Genomic DNA, 22,358 nt, shown 5'->3' on the forward strand with positions numbered 1-22,358 from the left:
AGCCACTGATGCTTAGTATTTACCGATGGGATCTAACATTTCAGCATATTCTTGTGCCTTTAAGGAAAGCCACTTCAGATGAATCAATCCAAAAGCATTTATTAAGTGGCTATTGTAGCCCAGGCACTGTCCTAAGACAAAATGATACAGTCCCAGCCTTTAACCTCTAGCGGAGGAGACAATATGCATACACCCCCCCACCCCCCTTAAATATTCAGCCCCCCTGAACACTCCCTCCTAAATCAGATTAAAATGGAATTGGGAAATATTTAATAAATAAAATACAGTAGAACATATATAATGTTATGATGTGGTTTTCTAAGTCAATATGTAGCCTGAAGAGATCCTTAGGTACGGTTTGGTGCATGCTGTTTCTATCTGAGTTTGACATCAATGCCATATATATGTACTACATAAATGCTATTATTATTATATTATTACATAATAATACATGCTCACAGATAATATAGCATGACATAATTATATATAGTATATGATCATGGATTATTAACAAATGCTATTTGCTAATATTATTAGTTATCGTTATATTAAAAATATATACAAGATAATTTCAGTGGAAATGCTAGCAGCTGGGGGACTGGGGTGGGGCTGGGGTGGATTAGGAGATGCCTCATGTACAAGGAGGTATTTGCCCTGAGCTTTGAAGGAAAGTACAGATTTTAGGAAGCAGAGATGAGAAAGAGAACATTCTAACTATGGAAGATAGCCTGAGCAAAGAATAATAACTTTATGTTCTCAATCAAGAGATTGAATCTTGTGGTCCTTTTTGTCCTCTTTTTTAGGAATAATTTGGAAGAAATACTGCCCTTATCCTGAGCCCTAGGCAACTGGCTCTATCCTTACATAGGGAGGGATAGCCAGAAGATTTAGTAAAGGTGACAAGAGATCTCAGTTTCTTCCCAATGGTCCTGGTAGAATCTCCTCTAATCTACAGTTGACTTCTGATGGTTTTAAGCCTCAAGTGCTATTAATATCAGCTGTCTGGAGAAGGGGATCACAGAATTGAAGGGATCTCAGTGGCCCTCTTGTCTAACCCATACACAAAGTGTTTAAAGACTTGCAACGAGGTCTATTGTCCCTTAGCCATCCTGGGCTTCACCACCGTGACTCAGCTGACTTCTCACCCTGGAATATCCCTCTACCATGCTGGCCCCCTTCTTCCACTGGTGAGTTCCTTCTGGGAGTGTTTCCTGTGTGTGCCATTCCTATGATCCTGCCTTTTTCCATGAAGGTCTTTCAAGGTTTTGGTATGACTGTTTGTTGGCCTTAACTGCATTATAGTATTCTATCACATGAACGTGCTACAGATTATTTCATAATTCTTCTATTGTTGGTCACTTAGGTTGCTTCCAGTCCTTTCGCAATTAGAGAGTATTCCCAAAGTCTTAGTGCAGTTTTAAGTACTAAGTGAATGAATAAAACTGTCGGAGAGAGAATTTTTCTGTTTTCTTAAATAAGAGGATTCCTTGATTTGCAGTGTCAAAGGCTGCTTTACTAACTTTGCCAACAGCAACATTCAGTCAGATAAGCATTTATTAAGTGCTTACTGTGTGTTAGGCATTGTGCTAAGTAATCAGAATACAAAGAGGCAAAAACACAGTCCCTGCCCTCATGTAGTCCAGAGTCTGATGGGGGCAGACAACCTGCAAAGCACCATACTTACAGAATATAGATAGTGTGAATGGGAGCTAATACAGCTAACATTCATATAGCATTTAGTCAGTAACTGTGCTAAGCACTTTACAACTATTTGATTCTCTCAACAATCCTGGGAAGTAGGTACTATTATTTTCCTCATTTCAGAGATGAAGAAACTTAGGTAAACTGAGGCTAAGTGATTTGCCCAGAGTCACACAGCTAGTAAATTTCTGTGGCTAGATTTGAACTCAAGGCATTATCCACTGAGCCACCTAGCTAATCTTGGAGAGTGGAAACCTAGATAAAGTCTTTTTCTTCCTGCCATGGAGCTTACACACCGGCCTGGTGCTGGTTTACAAATAGATATTCTAATGCTTAAGGAATTTATACTTAAAGAATATATTAATGTTCAAAGAATTGAAAATAACACTTCTAGTAGGTATGACACCCTTATGACCTACCCTAAAACTATAAAGGACAACTTTCATTAGGAAAGGGATTCCTTAAAGAATTTTTAAAAATCTATTTTTCCTTAAAGTTACAGGCTTAAAAGAAGTACTTAGGTATAATACTGCTTTAACTTACAGTTCACATTAATTTCTGGGTACCAAAATAAGTCAAGAACCAAAATTTTCTTTAGTAAAAAGCAAGTATATGAATACATTCATTAAAGGTCAATGAATTAAATGTTATTCGGATCACTAGCTCTATGGTAGGTATATTATTCTCCTGTCCCCCTCCCCCTTTTCTATGGTGAGAGAAAAGGGACTTGTGATTTCACTGGTATAGGAACTTCCTCCAAGTTTTTATATTTTGCATATTTTATATTTTATCAGAGCTGTTATGGTGATGACAAGAAGGTAAGGATGACTAGGTGAAACCCCTTTATCCTATAACAATATATCCCTGTAGAGTTCTGGTCCAGTTTCTCCTGTGGTTGTGTGTGTCCTTGGAAAAATCTTGTGTGTTGGCTTGTGTGGTTTAGGTTTTCAGGCACAGGGTACATGAGGACTGGCAATTAGGATTGTCCAAGGTTAGCACAGATATATCCTTAAGAACACTTTGTGTACTTTCTTTAGTCTCCAGAATGCATCCATTGTAACAAGACCAGTAAGTACCTGGAGAGTCTAGATTCCTTTCTGTTTATCATCACTTGTAACTTGTGGGTTCTCTTCTTCATCCTCCAAAACTCTTTATCCTCTATTTTAAACTTTTGAACTCCTATACCTCTCTACCTCTAGTCTGTCTTCAATGTGGCTACTTCTTTTCCTAACTTTGGCAATACCCACCTGAGTAAAAATTTATTTAATTCTTTTCCCCCTACAGTAAAAATCTAGCCTCTCAGATTAAATCAGGAATTCCTAACTTTTTGGGTCATGGATACCTTTGTTAAGTCTGGTGAAGCCCTTCTTAGAATAACATTTTAAAGAAAATAATAGGATTACAGAGGAAACAATTATATTTAAATATAGTTATTGGCATATTAAAAGTTCAAGTTCAGAGAGTTTTCTGAAATCTATTCATGGATCCCCAAGGAGTCTGTGGATCCTAGGTCATAACTCCTGGTCTTGATGACAGGACCAAAGCATCAAGTTAAATTCTCATTTTCCACAATTGCTCAACACTCCATCTACTTTCCTAGAGAAAGTGAGAATTTGTATTGTATGAACAACAAAAGATAATCTTTTATTCAGTTTACTTCCAATGTGATTACCCTGGAGGCTAGTCCTTGTGCATTTAGTCCCCAAGTGACTTACAGACAAATGGATTGTGTTCCAAAAGTCTGTAAACAACTTAAAACCCAGAGTCCATTTTCAAGTGGTTTTTAACTTCACAAGTCAGTCCACAAAATCCTATACAACATGTAATCTGGTCAAACTTTAATGTTAATAATACACAATGTCCCAAAAGTTTCAGTGTAGTTTTAAATTATTAAAGCCTGTAAACAGTTGGTCTTCATTCAGGACGGAATGAAAAGAAACAGAGAAACATCTTTTCTCCCCTCCCCTCTCCCCTCCCCACTCCAGCTTCAAAGACAACCCACACCAACAGAAGAACATACCCATGGACTCAGAGGACACTTGTTTTCTGAGGTTTTTGCAGGAAATAGAACCCCATAGGAACTGAATACTGGCTGTTCACATTTCCAGGACGTTTGTAAGTTGGGATGTTAATAAAGGGAATGTTAATAAATCCACTAAAACCTATGGTGCCAAGACACGTCCCTATCCAACAATGAGACATACAAGCCTCCAGGTTGAAAGGTTTGTTGAATAGAGTTCAAAAAAGGGGAAACACTGAATTGATTGTCTTTTAGACAAAAGTATTAAAATTTATACATCTATTTGTATTAAATGGAAGAAAACCTAATACAATTTTTAAAAAGCTAATATTATTTCTAAAAGCACTTTGAAACAGAGGTGGTGAACGAGGACCCAATATGGGACAAATGGACACTCAGAACAAGAAGAGAAATAAAAAGTTCTCAACCTGGGAATTGTGGATAAGATTTCAGAGGAGCCACAGCCTTGGATAAGGAGAAAAATTATATCTTTAGCTCAATATAACTGGTTTCCTTTATCATCCTATGAATGTTATGTATTCAAAAACATGATTCTGAGGGGGCAGGTAGGTGGTGCAGTAGATAGTCAGGAGGACCTGAGTTCAAATCTGGCCTCAGACCAAACACTTGACACTTACTAGCTGTGTGACCCTGGGCAAGTCACGTAACCCCACTTGCCTAAAAACAAAACAAAACAAAAAACCATGATTCTGAGAAGGCTTCCATAGGTTTCACCATTCTACCAAAGGAGTCAATGATACCAGAAAGGTTATCAATAGAAGGACTGGAATTGAAACATATCTAAGGACCAAGATGTGTCAATTGATACATTTTTTTAATCAATGAGGCAAAGAAAAGAGAGACAGAAGGATGAAGATTTTTATTTCCAAGTACAATTATAGGTTTTTGTCTTGTTTTGTGTTTTTTCCTCATCAACTGACATACCTTGTTCTTCTAGTTTTAAGATCCTTACTGCAGAGTCTAGTCTTTCTGCAAATCTCTCCTGTCAGTAACTAAAACAACTTTCATTCTTACTAGCAATATGGCAAGGTTAGTGGAGAAATTCCTTGCCTAGGCAGATACAATATCTCAGAAGGACAACTAATCTAGAGATAATAGATGGTGACCTTCCTGGACCCTGTTTGGTAGGTTCAGCCTGATTGACTCAGGAGTGATAGAAGCAAACTTTTTGTGGTTCAAAGGACAGATTGATGTGAAAGGCATGCCTAATGGCTTCAGACAAGCTGAAGAACAAGATGAAAAGCTGCCTTCTTCTAAATCACTGACTAAGATGTTATTTATGGTCAAACAGGTGCAGCAGAGAAAGAAAAGGAGGAGGTTTCAGGTGGCGATTCAAATTGCAAAGGAGAATGAGGAAAACAGAGTCACAGGGGCTGAGTCAAAGTATCTCTTAATACCTTGTCTGTACTTTCTCTATACTACTGGTGCTGGAAGGAATGCTGGAGAGCATTTATTCTGATGAGATGCTTGCCCGGGGTGGGTTAGCAGCAAGATCCTTGGGACTTGAAATCAGAAGACACAGGGTTCAAATACCAGTTTGAATATATATTTTTGTTGTTATTCAGTCGTTTTGGTCATATTCAACTCTTTGTGACCCCATTTGGGGTCTTCTTCTTCTTCTTCTTTTTCATTTTAGGCAATTGGGGTTAAGTGACTTGCCCAGGGTCACACAGCTAGTAAGTGTCAAGTGTTTGGTCTGAGGCCAGATTTGAACTCAGGTCCTCCTGACTTCAGGGCTGGTGCTCTATCCACTGTGCCACCTAGCTGCCCCCATTTGGGGTTTTCTTGACAGTGGTTTGCCATTTCCTTCTTCACCTCATTTTACAGATGAAGAAACGGAGGCAAACAAGGTAAAGTGACTTGTCCAGGGTCACACAGCTAATAAGTGTCTGAGGCCAGATTTGAACTCAGGGAGATAAGTCTTCCTGACTTCAGGCCCAGAAATCCATCTACTGCACCACCTAGCTGCCCTTTCCAATAAGTATAAACATGGACAAAGCAATGCTCATCTGTAAAATGGAGATAATACTTGAATTATCTACTTGATAGCAATGTACTGAAGAATGTCTTTTATGAACTTCAAAGAGCTTAATAACCACAAGTCCCCTGACTGTAATACTATCCCAATTTTCTAATCTAGCCCATTCTTTTTCTCTTTAAAATTTATTTACCTGAAAAGTCTCAGTGCGCATAAACTCAAGCCTTCATTTAAAAGAGCTTTTAGTCCTCAATTCCTACCTTTTAAAAAGAGCCTCTAACCAAAATATTTGAGTAGTATCAAGACAGCTTTTCATATGAAGATCTTACTTAACAACTGGCAGGCAATCCTGATGGAGATGTCTTTTTAGCATTTGGAGATGCAGGTCTGGAACCCTGCAGAGGTCAAGGTTAAACACAAACTTCATAATTTGAAATAATGGATACTCAGAACAGGAAGAGAAGGAAAAGGTTCTCAACCCAAGAATTGTGGATAAGATTTCAGAGCGGCCACAACCTTGGATGGGGGGAAAATTGGAAATGGCACAGAAGGGTCAGGTAATGTAGGTGTAAACCAAATTACTAAGAGAGAAAGTTCAGAAGAACAAAAGGGTAGTCATCAGGAGCATCTTGGGGAATGCCAACCTTAAGAGATGAAGAAGGAGCCAGTAAGTTGGTGGAGAGAAAGAAGTACCATACAGAAGTTAAAAAAAGAAAACCCAGGAGAATGGAGGTATCTCTAAAGCCAAGGAAAGATAGAGCACAGAAAAGAAAGAGGTAGTCAACAGTGTTAAATTCTTTAGAGAATAAAATACTAACTCTATCCTGCTAAGTAAAAAATGAGTGATTCTTTCTCTTTCCTCCCTTTCTCCCATGAACGCTGAAGAATGCCCAATTCACAGTGAGAAACTGCGTACTCATCAAAAGAGACCATTTGGATCACATGACTAATGTTCATCTTCCTTCTCATGGACATCTTGGTCCTTTTCAACTTGGGCTCTATGGGTCAAGAAGAATGAGATCTGAAAAAGGTTTTGAATGTGATGAATAGAAGGTCACTGGTGACCTTTGAGAAAGCATAAATGGAAGAGAAAAAAACATTTACTAAGCACCTACTAAGAGTCAAATACTAACATTTCCCCTAGGTAACAGAGCAGGAAAAATTATGTCTGTGATGAGTGTGAAGCCTAGTCTGGGCTGGGTGTGAGGCATGGTCTGGGCCCAGTAGGTGAGTTTTCCATCACTCACTAATTAGGACAGCTAGGTTCCAGGGCAGAGTTCTAAAGCTGAGTGGATTACCATCCCTCGCCACTCGTAAGGGGAAAGCTTGATTTCAAGGAGGTACCCATCTATCCTGGACTTGGTATTTCCAGCTCTGTGATCTAGGGAGGATGCTTGTACCTAGCCTAAGGGTATGTGCGTTATAAGTGGCTTTTTTGTTTTTCCCATTCATGCTTTCTCAAAGGTCACCAGTGAGGAGATTGAGGCAGCAAGTATAAACACCTTTCTTAAGAATTATAGCCATGACAAAGAATTGGAAATTGAGAGGATGCCCATCAATTGGGGAATGGCTGAGCAAGTTGTGGTATATGAATGTAATGGAATACTATTGTTCTATAAGAAATGATGAACAGGCTGACTTCAGAAAAACCTGGGGAGACTTATATGGTCTGATGCTGAGTGAAGTGAGCAGAACCCAGAGGACTTTGTATACAATAGCAGCCACGTTATGCAATGACTAAGAATGTTAAACTGAACTCTTCTCAGCATTACGAGGATCTAAGACATCTCCAGAGGCCTCGGGATGGTAAATGCTGTCCACATCCAAAGAAAGAACTATGGAAGTTGAATTGCTCTCACTTATTTTTACCTTAAGTTGAGTTTTGTTTCATCTTTCTGATGGTTCCTCCTATTGGTTTTAATTTTTACTTACAACTTCACTAATGTGAAAATATGTTTAATGGGTATGTAAATGTAAAGCCTATGTCAGATTGTGCGCCATCTTGGGGAGGGTTGGGGGGGAGAAAAAGGGAGAAAAAATTTTCAACTCAAAAGCATATGGAAAAAAAATAAATTTTAAAATTTTAAAAAAAAGTATTATAGCCATGAAAGGGAAGAGAGAAAAGGAGCAGTAGCTGAGGAAGGCTGATGGGCCAAGGAAAGCTTTTTTTTCCTTAAAAATAATTGGATGCCTGAGCATTGTAGGCAGATAGAAAGGACCAGTAGAAAGGGCCAGATGGAAGATTCATGAATGAGACAAACTGAGACTACTGGTTCAAGGTCCTAGAAACAGTAAGTGATTGAAGGCACCCTCAGAAAGAGATTAGCAAAGAGCAGGCATACCTCTTCCTCTAAGACCAAGGTGCAGGAATAGGTGACATTATGAGAAATCTGGAGAAGGGGGGATTGAAGGAACTTTTTTCAGAGAGCCTTAATCTTCTCAGTAAAAAAGGAGGCTTTTACCAGCTAATAACAATATTAATAACTAGTGTTTATGTAGTATTTTAAGATTTATAAAGTACTGTAGATATGTTATCTTCCTTGATTCCCACAACCCTGTAAGGCAGGTGCTATTTATTATTTCTATTTGACAGATGATAGAAACTGAGGTTGGGAAGAATCATCTGAGGAAGGAAGATGTTCCTGGATGAGTCTGGCACTTACTACCCCACATAGTGGCCTCTAAATACAGAGGGTTGGGGAGGGAAGGGTAAAAAGATGAGAGAACTTCTGGGAAGACATTGAGAACAGTCACAATGGTGAAAGAGACAGGGAGGGAACAGAGTTCCAGTATCATGACTGAACTTTGAAAGCATATTTGTTTTGTGAAAGAAATCTGACCTAGCATTCTGGAATTCTGAGTTTCTCATTCCCTGGCTAGATTCCAAAAGGACTATGTACCTGGGGGGACAAGGTTTAGGGAAGAGTGATAAAGATGGCTCTTCTTTTATAGCAGTATAGCTATTTGGGCTTTTTTTTTTCTTTAGACATCTATCTTGGGTTGATGGTTGTCCAAAGGGCAATGGAGAGGCATGGGAGGCATAAGAAGTCTGCAATATTTTGAATAGAATTAGCTGAAAGGAGATCAGAGGGATATATTACCAGAAAGAGGTGAGCTGCTTGTGTGAACAGAGCCAGGGATAGTAGCATAAATAATACAGAGTGGTCAACTTTTAAGCCTGACTTCCTGGGAATTCCTCCAAATTTATGAAGGTCTTCTGAAATTTCATGCCCATTCCCAAAGAACATTGGCAGTTTCCATTGGGGGTCAAAAACCTCACTGTCTTTAAGGAAAGTCAGATTTCTTTCTTGGTGATGTTAAAAGGTTGTGTAATTTTCAGCTCCAAGCCATCATACCAGAAAAAACCCAACAAACAACCTTGCATTTTATCATTTTATTCAATTGACTTCAGTGTTTCTCTGTTCCTGCTATGGGAAAACAGAAGTTCCTGTTGAGCTCTTAAAACCTTTCCCAACCCAGCCCCAACCAGTCTTTCTAACTTCAGTGGACATGGTTTCCACTCCCACACTCTGCAATCCAGCTCAGGTGACCTCTCCTGTGCAAACACAACCCTTCACCTTCTCCTTCCCCTCCCCCCAGCCTTGCACTGGCCATCCACCCTGCTTGGAACATGCTCCCTTCCTCCCCTACACCTCACTGTCTCATTCTTCCTTCCAGACACAACTCATGTGACTTCTACATCAGAAGTAAGGGGTCTGTAGAACCCTGGTCCATGAACGTGGTTAGGAAAAAAAATCCATCTTTATTTTTACTGAACTCTTGCTGACACTTAGAATTTCCTTCAGTGATGAATGTGGACAACAAATCACAATAGTATGAGTAATACCTGTGACTTTGTCACCAGTAGCAACCACAGATATTTTCATATTTTTACTATAGTTTTTGCTGATATCTCAAAATATCATTTAAACTTATCATAACCTCAAAATTGCTGTAAACCTTCCAAAAATGACATGGGATCATAGTCTTTCTTTCTGCCAACTATATTTCAATATAATTGGTTTCCTCTGCAATCTTATATATCTTATTTTATGGATTTAAAAACATTATGATGAGCAGAGTATGCAGCCCTGGTTCATTGGACTGCTGTGACAAAGAAAGGCCAGGAACCCTGCTCTATATGAAGCCTTTCCCAATCCATACAACTGCTAGAGCTCTCCTTCCTAAACTACTTTGGATCTAACTATTGTTCAGTTGTGTCCAACTCTTCATGGCCCCATTTGGGGTCTTCCTGGCAGAGATACTGGAGCAGTTTGCCATTACCTTCTCCAGTACATCACGGCAACCAGAGGTTAAGTGACTTGCCCAGGATCACACAGCTAGTAAGCATCTGAGGCCAGATTTGAACTCAGGTCTTCCTGATCCCAGGCCACTGAACCATCTAGCTGCCTCCGAGCATGAAGCACATAGCAGGGCTTTAGTAAATACTTGATAATTGAGAGTAGACCAAATATGATCCTTGCCTCCAAGCAAGTGTTCTTTCCAGTGTTAAAACCTATGTAAGAAGGAGTATATCTTTTATTTCAATACAGCTAACAAGTCCTAGAAGAGGATTAAAATCTTGTTAAGCAATTTCAGATTCACTGCAGTACCCAGGCTCCTTCACTAGGTGGATCCTTGCCTCCTCATCGTTTCAAAATGTTGGGTTTCACCATTGCAACAGGCTGATTAGAAAAGCAAAAACAAGCAATCTATCTCCGGATCAAATGTTTTGGAAATTGCCTTCTGTGCCCTTAAGGAGTATTCATGAAAGATTAAGTCACGTGATATATTGTTTGGAAAGTACACTGGGTGAGGACAGTCACTGCCCTTTGTTCTCACTGGATACCCATCTTTTATGAAAGTGGAATATTCCATTTTCTCAGGAGAATAACTTATCTTCTGATTTTTAAAAATGGATCCGAGTACTTGGGACAACTGCGGTCAAAGCCAGTGAAAGGTTCAAGCCAGAGCAGTCATGTGGAAAAAAAATAAACACAGTGATGACCCCCTTTGATAAAACAAGTTCTTCTCTGAAGACTATTCATCGTACTGGGAAAACAAAATTCAGTAATGGCTCTTAGTGGCAGGTGGAATTTCTATTTCTATCTCAGTGTGTTATGTAACACTTACTACAGTTACGGAACATGGAGAAACCTGTTTAAAATGCCCCCTCCAAACAAGCTTCTTGAATTAAAGATTCATTTTCCCTGTTTACTCTCCCTCAAATTTTATGCTCTCATACATTCTATAACATTTTATAAACATCACACATTTTTCTTTTCCTAGAGAACCCTGCAAAGGGATGCTTTGCTAAATGAATTCTGATTCTAAGATAGATTTTAAATAACCTAACGTTTAAAAAGTCCCTCTACGTGGAACAGTTGAATAACATCCAAATATTGGCAAATACACAGTATTTAAAGATACTTCATATTTAAATTTAACAATAGTGATCTCTATGAATAAGGAATTTAGACTAGTCCTCTGAAGGACACCTCAAAATGAATGCTTCCTACGTGCCTTAAACCAAAATAAAATTAGATTCTGAAGGTTCTGCCCCTTGACATGCTCTTTAAATGTATTTACAGAATGAAAAATGAAGGTGCAGGAGAAGGAAAGGCAGTTAGGAAGAGGGCATGTTTCCAAAGTTTTATATATTATTGATATATTTAGCTTTCAAATGCAAATGCTTTTCTCTGTTTTCTTCTACTCATTTAAAACTAAACCGAATCTACAAGGTCATTGGACAACTATGCTTTCCAATTCTTGTTGCCTTCTCTCCCTCCCCCAGAACAAATCAGGGTTCCCTAAGACTCCCACCCTAATTCCTACTTCATCTTCCTCTACATGTATGGGTTGGCAGTAAGGAAAATGGACCCCAGGATCACAAAGCCAGAGGGGTCTATTGAATTTAGTCCAACACCTCTTATTTTACAGAGGGGTTAAGAAAAAGAGAAGTGATTTGCACCCAAATTCACACAATTTTTTGTTGTTGTTCAGTTGTTTACTCACACAATTACTGAGTGGCCAATGTTTCTGGATGGTTTACTTTATTGACCAGGCCCCAAAGTCAGGTGGCCTGATTCTCTCAGTCAGCATGGTTTCTCTCTGTCTCTCTCTCTCTATCTCTCTCCATCTCTCTCCCTTTCTCTGTCTCTCTCCCTGTCATTTTTATCATCATTATTATTTTATTTATCATTTTGAGAACATCAAAACTGAGGAATATTAATCCCTTAAATGTTTTTTTGGGGGGTGAAGCTTCAGAAGGAAAGAGAAGACTCTTAGATTCAACCATTAATTATATGCAAAGTCATGGATTTTAAAATAAACAAAAAAGACAGGGCTCATTTAACCTAATACTCTACCAAAAACCAGCCAAGTCTTCTGTGATGACTTCCCATTCATTACACTCTGGATCAAGGTACACACCTGCCCCCTCTTCCTTAAAGCCCTCCAGCTAGGGGCCTTCCACACCACTCAGACTTTCCACTCTAGAAGTAAGAGCGCTAGATCTGGAATCAGACCTGGGCCGAAGCAGCTCTGACACTTAGCAGCTGGGCCACTTAAGAGCTTTCTGATCACACATATCCCACGTAGTCTCCTCTGAGCTTTAGCGTCCTCAACTGTGAAATGGAACTACCGTGAGGAAAGTGCTTTGTAAAATGTAAAACCCTAGACAAAGTTGCATCATTAGGATAATGATTAATTTCTTCTCTACTTCCAAATCCCCCTTATAAGCAAGGCTCAATGTCTACAAAATCCTCCTCCACCCAACACCTTCCTTTTCCAGCCATCCATATCCCATTTTCTGTAAGAAGCCTCACTAGATCAGGGTTTCTTTCCCCCCTCCCCCATCCTATTTGGCAAGAGACTCCTTGAAAGCTAGGTACATCACCCTACACTATTTTTCTTTTTGTCAAATATTAAATATTTTGTTTTAAAGTTTTGTGATTCCCCTCCCCCCTTTTTTGGTCACATTAGTATGCTTTGCTTATTGTTTGAAACAGCACAGACTCTTAGGTAAGATCTTGTGTCTTTGTGACCTTCCAAGTTATATATATTACCTGTCACTGCAATGAAGCTGAATAATGCCTTTTATAATTATGATGGGAATATTCAGACCATGACATTCTAATGGGATCAGTGGTTAAAACAGGAAAGGACATCGAAAAAAATGTGGCAGAAGGTAAATGCCAAGAAGTTAATAACATTAGCCCTGAATTAACAGAAATCCAATGACGATACAAAATTTACCTACCAGAAATGTCACCAAAGCCAAGGGATATAAGGGAATAAGAAGCGTACTGCTCAATGACCACTTTCCTGATCTTTGCTTTATAACCTAAAGTAAAGGTTATAAGACCATGCCAGGAAACATTTGCTTCACTCAATTAAAAAACACTTCCTCAGTGCCTACAACCAACACTTGCTAAAAACAGAGTGAGAGTAAAGCTTACATAGGAAGCAGGCTCCAGCCTTCATAGAGCTTATAGTTTGGAACACAACCTTGCTCTGGACCTCTTCACTTGGCCCCAGTCATAGAAAGGAGGACACCCTATAATATGTCCCCCAAAGTGTCCAAATCAGTCAGATTCAACTTTTATTTTATGATATAAACTGGTGCAGCAAGAGCTTCTGAAACCCAAGTGCATTGTAGAAGTACTTTGAATAGAACTTTCCAGCAATGAATAGGCTGCTACTGAGGTAGGGGTTCAGAGGCTAGAACAGGGGTGGGGAACCTAGCCTCTGGGTGGGTTCAAGACATCTAGGGAATTTGTATACAGGTTAGGGAGTTGGATTGGGGCCCTCTGGGCTCCATTCCAACTCTATGATTCCATGAACTAGTAAATCACATTTTTACTCGTCATTTTCCTCCCAAATCATGACAATCATTTTCTCCAACATTTTTATTTATGTCAATTGAGAATATTTCCTGTTTCTCTGCACGCAAATAGCACCACAGTTCAACTTCCCCTAGCTTCTGAACTAGTGTGTGATTATCACATGCTTTGCTCTAAGCACTATTTTTGTGGAGGTAGGAAAAATGACTTGCTGAAAATGTATCTAGCTCCACATATCACCATCCAGAGGTGAACACAATAGCATTCCCCCACTCCTTTCCTTTTAACCACCCTGGTCACACACACTTTACACCCCCATCCAGCACTAAATCCCTATGTACACACACGGAGGAGATAAGCTCCTTGGAAACTAGGACTCCACAGAGCAGACCTACAGAGCAGGTGTGTAGGAAGTCCACGTGTCCTCTCTATTTTGTGCAGGTGCTAGTGGAGTCCGTGGAGATGGTATGCGTGTACACACAAGGCATAGTAACCCCGTGACTCAGCTCTCAGCCCTCTCTTCCCGTATCTCTGGGCCTGCTTCCAGCACTTCAGACCAGCCGGTTGAAATCGCTTCTTTTCTAAGGTGGTCAGAGTTGTAGTTCTTAGAGGTTGGAAGGACTCCCCATGTATCCCCGGGCCCCATTCCTCTCCTCTGTCGGGTACCAGCCATTGTTTACATTGTTTGCGCAATTAAGACCAACTCCGGGCTCTCTTCACTGGGCACATGGGAGTTGGTGTGGCACAGTGGCTAGAGCGCCAGCTGTGGAGTTAAAAACAAATGACCTTGGTTCCAATTCCACCTCCGATGTTTGTTACCTGGGTGACCTTGGCCGAGGAATTTAGTTGCCTTAGTTTCCTCAAGCGTAAAATGTAGTGTGTGTGGGCGTGTGGTTGAGTTTGTGTGTGTGTGTGTTGTAGGGAGGTCGGGGCGGGGGGTAAAAACTTGCTGGTCTCTGAATCCTTACCAGCTCTAGAGCTATGAGGTATGCCCATCTTAGGGGCACATGACACCTTAAATGGTCAGATTGGCGAGAAAGATATTCTAGGTCATACAGATGAATGCCCTAAAGTGGTTGCCCCCCTCAGAATTCATATATGAAAACCACCAATCAACAACATGAATAGTTATTCTTGGGAAAAGCACTGAGCAGAAAAGAAGCTCCCCGCTTCCTCCCGAGCCCCAAATCCTACGGCTATCCATTTTCACTGTTGCTAGTCCTGCCACATAATGGCACTTTGCTCACCTGCAACCACAGCAAAACAATCACCCACCAAGGAGAAAGAAGGGAGGGAGGCAGGCAGCTGCACTGAGGATGGGGGGAGAGGAGAGGGAGGTCGAGCTAAAACAAAAACAATGCGGATGTCACAAAGACCCGAAGGGGGGGGTTCTCTCAAAGTGGGGGAGGGCGGGGAGATCCAAGTGGTAAACCCCAGAAAGCTGCTTTCTGCCTAGTTCAGGTCTAGGCCAGCAGCACTTGGCACCTGTTGGGATGGGAAACAAGGTACATGTAGTTGAACCAACCTTAAACACCAGGTGAGACAGATGACTCAATCCTTTCCAGCAGCAGCAGCCCGCTCACAAGTCTGTGCGCTCGCTTGCTCCCCGCTCGCTCCTTTTGGAGGGGATTTTCTTAGGGGAAGGAGGCGTGACGCTTTTCACCAGTGAGAAACCAGAGGACTTCTTCGTTCCGCCTGTCTCGATCTGCTGCTGCTGCTTCTCAATCCCAGGGAGCAGCCTCAAGCAAGCGCAATCTCAGGAACCAGGCTCCCAAAGTCCCTCCATCCGCACCGGCCCCTGGGGCGCAGTGAGCAGCTAGAGCGATCCGCACAGGAGGCCCTTCCTCTCTCTTCTCTCCCGGGGGAAGGAGGGACGACCTCCACAGAGCCGGGGTCTCGGGGTACCTGGCTTGGGCGAGCCGCCGCCACTCGGAGCCGCTGATCCCGAGAACAATGCGCGGAGGCGGACGCGCCGAGAGCGTCCAGGAGCCCGGGATGCCACACTGTGCACCAAACCCCGCCGAGTGCAGGCGCGCACCGCCCCCCCCCCCACCTTTCCGGTAGGTTCGCGGCTCACTCCGCCCCTCCACGCCCCTCGACGGAGCCGAACCAATGGAGGGAGCCTCTCCCCAACACAAACACCGCCCCCCCAAACCTGCCCGGGCGTTGGAGCAGGCGGGGAGACTGCTCCATCCGGGGCGCTGAGGGCTGGGCTGGCCACCTCCTGTTGGCCGAAAGCACCTCCTCTTCTACTCAGTTTACTAGTGAAGGTGTGCACTTCCTCCTCCGTGTACCTGCCTCGGGCTGTTTTTGCTGGCCTGGGTGTACCCGAAAAGAAGTGTAGACTCCCGGAGCTGACCTGTTCGACTAGTAATGCAGTATCTATCTCTTACCTTAGCTAGGAACCAAAGGACTGCTTTGCCTGTAACTTTTTTCCTTGTGTTAATTTATTTTTTTCATGTAAAAAGTTTTTAAAAATAAATCTGTCCTTTGAAATACCTCCCCAAACCCTGAACAAATAATTATAATAATAATGATAAACCATACGTTATTTACATAGTCTGGCAAAGCAAATTTCCACATTAGCCACGTCCAAAAATGTATGGCCTTTTCTGCATTTTTTAAAGTTCATCACCTCTCTGTCAGGAGGGGAGTGGTGCGTTTCATTGTCCTTCGTTTGCGTTAATCTGCGGTCTAAAGTGTTGCAAAGTTGTTTTTCTCACCAACACTTATCATGGTATAAATTGTTCTGGTTTTGCTCACTTCCCTCAGCATTTCATAAAGGCCTTCTCAGTTTCCTCTGAAATTGGCCATGTCATCATTTCTTATGGCCCAATGATATTACATTACCGGTACTTTTCCAAACAAACAAACAAGCAAGCAAAAATAATTCATTTGGTCCTTAAATTGGGGAGACGATTTGGGATCGGGTACGTCTTTTAAAGGCTGATGCTTTCATTTTAAAAGCTTGGAAAGGTTGGATTGGGCAAACCACTAATAAACAAAAGCAAAAGCCGGCGCTCTCCCAAGACCAGACCCTCTGCCCCTTCTAAATCAGAAAACGAACACAAAAGACACTGATTAGCATTCTGATTGTTTTCAAATGACCATTTGGGAAGTCTGTGCGCTAGACTCCTTCCTTCCCTAGGTCTCACTTTCCCCATTCGCTTTTATTTTGTCTTTGTACCCCCAAAATCCATCACAGTTCCTAGTACCCAATGGGCCTGAAATGCTTCTGATTGATTTGTAACACGAGAAGGTGGAGTAGGCAGTCTTTAAGGGCCATTTCAATTCTAAACGTAATCTTAAAATGAAGGACAAATGGAGGGAAAATAGGGAAAAGAGATGGACCCCCTAAGTTTTTTTTTTGGCCTCACCTGTGACTTCATTGGTACAGGGAGTTCCCAATAAGGAAATAGCTCTCCACCAATGTAGGTTGGCACTTGTTCTGCAGGTTATAGTCTAAGAGTTGCTTGGCACGCACAGGCAGGGTGTCAGAGGCCAGCCTAGAAAGCAGGTCTTTCCAATTCCAAGGTCAGATCTCTATGTGGTATACTCATCTTGTATTTATTTTGTGTCCATTTAATATATAAAGTTGTCTCTTCTCAGAGGAACTATTTCATCTGTATCCCCAGAGCCTTGCACTTAGTAGGTGCTTAATCAATTCTTGTTTGACCTGTTGTTCAGATAAGGGGACTTCAGATCTTGTCCAGTCTTAGTGTGTCTCTTAATCCTCCTTCCTAAACTTCCTATTATCTTTGCCTATTTTTCATCTCTATTTCTTGACTTCTCTCCCTCTTTTCTCCTTTTTTTCTCTCCTTCCCTTTTTTTTGGGGGGGTGGGGAAGGCTGGGGCTTCTTCTGAGTCACTAAGTCAATAAATAAATAAATTACTTAAATCAATATCACAATTTAAGCCAAGACCAACCTATGGGATGGTTCTTGGTTCACTGTTCAGATGCACATGTTTCTCCCAGCCTAGATAACCTGGAAAGCAACAGCATGGGAGGTAGTAGTGTCTTAGAAAGAGGACAGGAGTGAGTCAGAAGGCCTGGCTTCTAGGTTTGGTCTCACTACTGAAATCAACTTGCACACAGAATACAACAGTGTAAAAAGGGAAGGGGGTGGGCAAGGACAAGGCCTAGCATTTATTAAGCACCTACTATGTTCCAGGCCCTGTGCCAACTGCTTTACAAAGATTTTCCCACTTGAGCCTCCAAACAGTCCTGTGAGGTAGGTGAGGAAATGGCCACATTTGAAGGCAGGGGATCAGTGTTTGAATCCCGTCTCCTCCATTTAATATGTATGTGTGGCCTTGGGAAAGACATTTCACTGCTTTTCAGACTCAATTTCCTCATCTGTAAAATGGAGTTGAGGGCAGCTAGGTGGCCCAGTGGGTAGAGTGCCAAGCCTGAAGTTAGGAAAACTCATCTTCCTGAGTTCAAATCCAGCCTCAGACACTTCCTAGGTGTGTGAACCTGGACAAGTCACTTAACCCTTTTTGCCTCAGTTTCCTCATCTGTCAAATGCTCTGGAGAAGGAAACAGTAAACAACTCCAGCATCTTTGCCAAGAAAACTCCAAATGGAGTCACAAAAAGTCCAGCATGACTGAAAAATGATTGAAAAAAATGGAATTGGGTGGATTAGACCTCAAATGTTCTTTCTAGCTGCATAGTCTGTGATTTTCTAATCATAAATTACTTAACCTTGATGGCAAGGGTTCAGATAGTGGGCAGATTTCACCTACCTGGTGGGCCTGTGAAATTTGAAAAAAAAATTACATGTTTATTTTCTTGGACCTCTACCTGAAATTTAGCATTTCCATCAACTGTTTAAAAACATTTTTTCTAAGAAGGGGTCCATAGAATTTACCAGATTGCCAAAGGGGTCCATAACACAGAAAAGGTTTTGTTGTTGTGGTTTGCCATTAGCTTTTCCAGCTCATTTTACAGGCGAGGAAACAGAGGTAAACAGGGTTAAGTGACTTGCCCAGGGCCACGCCTGGTAAGTGTCTGAGTCCCAGATTTGAACACATTCCTGACTCCAGATTTGGAGCTCTATCCACTGATGCCCAACAGAAAAGGTTAAGCCACCCCTTTTCTTTGGGCTACAGTTTCCTCATTTGTAAATTGAAATTTTCCTCTCAGAGCCCTTTCAGCTTTAGAATTCTTCAAATCTATAACTCGTTCTAAAAAAAAGAAATTTTAAAAAGTCCTTTTCTATCATACTCCTTTCAGTTCCATTTTTTTCTTATAATTCGACTGACCTAACCACTTGTCTTATAAAAGACAAATAGTTTCACTAAATTCAAGCAAAAGAGATACCAATTAAAACTTGACCAGAAATAATTTTAAACACAGATATGGAAAGCTTTGCCTATAGACCCTATTGAAATTTTTACAAAAATTACACTCCTCTAGGTCCCTGGGATCCCTTGAGATTGTATGAAATAGTTCAGGGACTGTGTTTTGTCATTCATTAAAGAAATATTTTATAAATTCAGTGTAGTATGTTAGAACAAATAGAAATTTCAGTTCAGTCACGTCCAACTCTCCCTGACTCCATCTGGGATTTTCTTGGCAAAGATACTGGAGTGGTTTGCTATTTCCTTTACCAGCTCATTATACAGATGAGGAAACAGAGGCAAACAGGGTTAAGTGGTTTGCCTAGGGTCACATAGCTAGTAAGTCTGAGGCCAGATTTGAATTCAAATTTTCTTCTTTATCCACAGTGCCACCTAGCTGCCCCCCCTTCAGTATTAATTCTTATTACACAAAAGGATAGATACTCCATTATAATGCAATGTTCTCTTTAATACTGCACAGTGCTTGGCATTGTGTAGATGTTTAATAAATGTTTATTGTCTGACAGAGATTTCACCACCACAGTGGATGACTTCATTTAAAATCACTTGCTCTTCTATATTTCTCTAAAGCCTGTATTTTAAAAGTAGATCTATTATAGGTCATTGAATTCACACAGGATTTTCTTTCTGAAAAGCTAAGGGGAGAATTAAATGATATGACCTTGTTTTCCCACAGATGGAAATGTTGGCAAATTGGCCAAGTAATAATGATAGCTGGCATTTGATGACTCATTTGATGCAGCTATTAGCCCATTTTGCAGATTAAGGAAACTGAGGCTAACAATTTGGTCTAGGTTATATAGAAAATAAGTGTCCAAGTTGGGATTAGTATTTAGGTTTTTCAAATTTCGAGTCCAACCCTTCAGGCACTACACCACTTAGCTGGCTGCTGCTTTTATAGTTCCAAATATGGAGACATTCATTCTTTCATTTGGTTTTATAATATGACTGTGAGGCAGATAGGACAGGAAAAAAAATGGTATATTTTTATCTCCGTTTTATGAAGAGAGAAACCTACCTACACACCATAAAGTGGGTCAGTTCAGGTTGAAACCTGGAGTCTTCTGACTTTTACTCATTCCAACTTCAGACTAGATCATTACTTTATAGCTAATGTTACAAAACCATACCTCTTTTTCTTTAAGATGGCAGAGTATCTTTTAAAACAAAAGCATAAAGTATTTTCTGACTTTTAAAGGTGAATGTGACAATGTGATTGAATGTTGTGAAAGTTATTTAATATAAATGTAAATGAAAGTCATGGGTTATAGAGTCTCTTAATTTTCTACATATTATTGTGGAATTGTCTTTATTTAACTGCACAAAGTCCTTCAAGTAGCCTCCCAGAAATTCATCCATTCATAGTCAATAAACATTGATTAAGCACCTACTATGTGCTACGTGCTGGGGATACCAGAAAAGGCAAAAGACAGTCTCTGACTGTAAGAAGGTCACTATCTAAGGCAAACAAATACATACAAAACAAGCCATATGCAGGATAAAAAGGAAATAATTAAGAAGGAATGAACTAGAATTAAGAGGGATTAGGGAGTTTAGAAGGTGCCAATCCCACCTCCAAATGTGTGACTGGGCAGACACACACACACACACACACACACACACACACACACACACACACACACACACACACACTTTGTATCTATAATATACTGGGAGCAATTTAAAACAACCTCCCAGACTATATTAGCTCATGACTATACACCTATTTTGTTACGGAGCCAGCTAGGTGGTACAGTGAATAGAGTACTGGGCCTGGAGCAAGGAAGATCTGAATTCATATCTCACCTAAGATATTAGCAGTGTGACCCTAGGCAAGTCACTTAACTTCTGTCTACCTCAGTTTCCTCAACTGTAAAATAGCACCTATCTCCCAGGACTGTGGTATGGAGCAAATGAGATAAAATTTGTAAGGCACTTAGCACAGTGCCTGGCATAGAGCAGGCATTTAATAAATGATTGTTCCTTAAGCGTTTGTAATAAATGTTTGTTTCCTTCCTGAAAATACACAATTTAAAATGTATGGGAATTGATATTACTCAGACTATAGAACTGTGTTCCAGTTCAGCATGTTTCTTTTAAAATAAGCCGTGAGGCTTAGTATGAGGCCACAGATTCATAATTCAAAGGAATTAAGATTGCACATTTCTTCCTCCAGGCTTTTAAAATCCTTTCCATCATTCAAAGCTCATGTGAAGTCCTTTATCCCCCAAACCCCAGCCAGAAGTAATCCCTTCCTCTTCGGAATCCTTGTAACAACTTGTACCTTTTCTATGAATTTATAATATCCTAACTTGTATTAGACTTTGGCCTGTTTTTTTTTTTCTTTTTTCACCAGTGAATGAGAGTATGCACTGTCATATTTATCTTTAGTCCCTGAACATACTTAGCACTGGGCCTGGCATTTAATAACTATCTGCTTACTTGAATTGAGTATTAAGAAATTCCAAAATGACCACCCACAGAATTACTATTATTTTTTATGTTACTGATTTTCAGCTTCATCAGATAATCAAATTGTAAGCTCAGTTTGGGTAGGACCCCTAGCCATCCTCCTCCTGTATCATCTTTGGATGCCCCTAGCACCAAGGACAAGCTCTTCATACCTACTGAGTGAAGACATCCTTGTTATACCATGGTAAAGTGTGGGAAAGCCCATGAATTTTTCTCCTAAGGGTTGACAGGTTTTTATGTGAAATCACATCGTGCTCACCTGTCCTCCAGCAAGCATAAAACAAAAGTTAAGAGGCTTAAATAATGAATTAGAGGAGGGAATTTAGAAAAAAGTATGGTGACTTAGGGAGTGCCTTAGTCCTGAGGAGTTCTCCCCAACTCCCTGCTGATATTTCCCAAAAATCTCTGGTTATTACAAAAATATGAAAACATGAAAGGTAGTATTAGGCAATACCAGCTCACTCTGCTGAGCAATTTTTTCTTGCTGCCGTGAAGGGATAGGGTAGCTCCAACTTGTTTTAGATCTCTTTTGACATTTAATGACTACAGAATATCTATTGAATAGTAAATCTCTGAGATGAATCAGTCATCAAAGTAAGTATAGCAAGCCATAACAAAAGGATGTAATTTGGAAAATTGAATTCGAGGGCCATTATGATGAGACAGGTGAAAAGGGGTTTCAAAGTCTTGCCAAAAGCCAGGCTTTTGTCAGATGCAAATGTAATCTTGGAGGACTAAATCGCTAAATGACTAAATGTTGAATAATGAGATTGTAAAAGAAAGGCATAATAGGATCAAGATTTGGAATTGTAAAGTACCTTACAAAGAGGCAGGAAAATGGAATGGATTAAATGCTGGCCTGGGAGCTTATGTCTCTGATACTTAGAGGCTGTGTGACCCTGGACAAGTCACTTAGCCCCTCTATGCAACTTGGAGGCAACTCTCCAAGACTAGAAG

At 40.6% G+C, this 22,358-nt stretch overlaps 1 protein-coding gene across 1 annotated transcript in view; it reads right to left on the reverse strand.

Annotated features, from left to right (window-relative positions):
• Positions 1 to 15,605, reverse strand: part of RASGEF1B (RasGEF domain family member 1B) — a 44,534-nt gene extending 28,929 nt beyond the window's left edge. Inside the window, exon 1 of the mRNA XM_020988385.2 lies at positions 15,090 to 15,605. The gene's annotated coding sequence lies outside the window, so the exon portion shown is untranslated. The remainder of the gene's footprint in view (positions 1 to 15,089) is intronic.
• Positions 15,606 to 22,358: the final 6,753 nt, after the last annotated feature.

This window comes from Phascolarctos cinereus, unplaced genomic scaffold, assembly GCF_003287225.1.
Source record: "Phascolarctos cinereus isolate Bilbo 61053 unplaced genomic scaffold, phaCin_HiC Scaffold_9;HRSCAF=440, whole genome shotgun sequence".
In the NCBI taxonomy this organism is placed as follows: Eukaryota; Metazoa; Chordata; class Mammalia; order Diprotodontia; family Phascolarctidae; genus Phascolarctos; species Phascolarctos cinereus.